The 2078-nt window shown below is 40.1% G+C and overlaps 1 protein-coding gene across 4 annotated transcripts in view; it reads left to right on the forward strand.

Moving 5' to 3' along the window:
• The window catches only part of NRXN3 (neurexin 3), a 1203771-nt gene that overhangs the window by 797480 nt on the left and 404213 nt on the right, over window positions 1–2078 (forward strand). The window lies entirely within an intron of this gene.

The raw sequence follows: 2078 nt of genomic DNA on the forward strand, positions 1-2078 counted from the left end.
GCCCTAGATCTTTGCTGTTTCAGTGCCTTCCCTGAAAGGTCTGAATCCCTGCACTGTACTTCCCAGTGAAGTTTAGTGTTTGTGGCAAGCCTCCCAGTGGGAAGAGAAGTGAGCAGGTGAGGCCAAAAGCAGCATCTGTGACTTTGTGGGATCTGCTGGCTTTGTGCGCGTAATTTCCACTTCAAAGAGTTCACAGACAGCTGAGTGATAGTCTTATGCATTGCAGACCGGGACTGTCAACTAGACAAAGTTAACTTCGGTATAACTACAGTAGGCAATTGAAAGATCACATTCCATGTATGGTGTTAGCCGGGCAGAAACCCTCCAGAGTTCATGTACTTGATTTCTTCCTTGTACAAAAGAGGAAATTATGAAATGCACATGTTTAGCGTCTTTATTCTATAATATTTGTTGAGCTTCCTATTTTATACAGAAGAAGAAAGACACAAAATCAAATGGGGTTGGTGAATTGGAAAGCCTAACTTCTTTCTTTCTTTATTTTCTTTTTTTCTTGTGTCACCACTACCTATATTAAGTCTGGTCCATAGGAGGACTGAATAAGTATTGGAGAAATAGTAGGTGCTTAATAAATGTTGGCCAAATAGCTGCTTGGCTAGATAAGAAAACTTCACAGAGAAGGTGATCCCTGTAGTGCATCCTATAGGATGAAGTTGAGTTTGGCAAATGATTTGCATCGGAGAGAGATTAGAGAAATTAACCAAAGTTTTTGTTTAGCCAACAGAAAAGGTTGAACTCACATACTGGGCTGGTCTAGAAGGCTTTCTGTTTAAATCAACAGGCTCATTTTCCAAAAGGAAATGTTCCATAGCACTTAAAATTATTTAATAAAGAAGAATTTCCTCATGGTGTTCTGAATGAGCAATCTTTAGGGAAGAAAAAAGTCCTGAGCTATTATTCTTTTTTAAAAAATTTCTTTTATTTTTATTTATTTATTTTTGTTGTTTGGGATTCATTGAGAGTACAAAGAATTAATTAGGTTACACTGATCATATTGGTTAGATAAAGTACCTCTTATAATTGTGTACCACTCCTAAGAGGTGTACCATACACCATGACCCCCATCTGCTTCCCTCCTCCCCTCTCCCCATCCCTCATTCCCCTACCTCCCACCTTGTATTAGCTCATCTACTCCCTTCATATTAGAACTGAGTGCATTGGATTCTTGCTTCTCCATTCTCGTGATGCTTTACGAAGAAGGATGTGTTCCAACTCAATCCAGGTTAATACAAGAAATTTCTAGCTCTTTTCAATTCCCATTATTAACGACTTCCTGTTGAAGCAAACCACTGGATTGACTCTGTTTTCCATTCACCCAAGTTCATGCTATTTACCTACTGACAACAAATTTCTGCCTTATAATTTTCCTCCATTGGCCTTGGAAAAGCAAAAGAGATTAACGTAGATGGAAATGGAGTATTCTATGTCATAGGCATCTTGTTCACCCCGTTATCCAACTGTCGGGGTACTGGGTATGGAAGGAAAGCAGGAGAAGGAGGAAAGCGGTTTTTGGCACTGGGGGTTGAAAGCAGCCTCAGCTCCCTGAGATGAAGGGATGAAAATAAATCCTCTGTATTACTGAAGCGTGTGAATGCCATGAAATGGTGGGGCCTGAATCAATATATTGCATTTACAGCAGAGAAAGAGAAAGAAAAGGATTTTCAGAATTTATTTATCCAGCTCCTCTGAAAAATACCTGTGTGAACTCTTGGGCTGAGAGTGTCGATTCCGTTTAATTTAACCCTTTCGCCACCACTCCTTTGGCGAGAGTGCTGCTCTCAACAGTCATACCCAAACAGGAAGGTCCCTCCCTTGTGTTCTGAGTGACCTACTTCTGGCACTCCACTAGCTGGGAAAATATTTATAAACAGTTCTCTCACTAAGGATTCTCAAACTAGTAATGGTCATGCGACCACTTTAGATGGATGGCACCCCTCCCCTGAATAAGCTCACTATGATTTTGTGCACGTGGATTAATTCCTCCAATAACAGATAACATAGGAGCCACTATCATCCTTTTCATTTGAAAAATGGATCAAATAAAGATGTAGATGTTATGG

The sequence above is a fragment of the Otolemur garnettii genome, unplaced genomic scaffold (genome assembly GCF_000181295.1).
Source record: "Otolemur garnettii isolate 467f Iridium unplaced genomic scaffold, OtoGar3 scaffold00020, whole genome shotgun sequence".
NCBI lineage: Eukaryota > Metazoa > Chordata > Mammalia > Primates > Galagidae > Otolemur > Otolemur garnettii.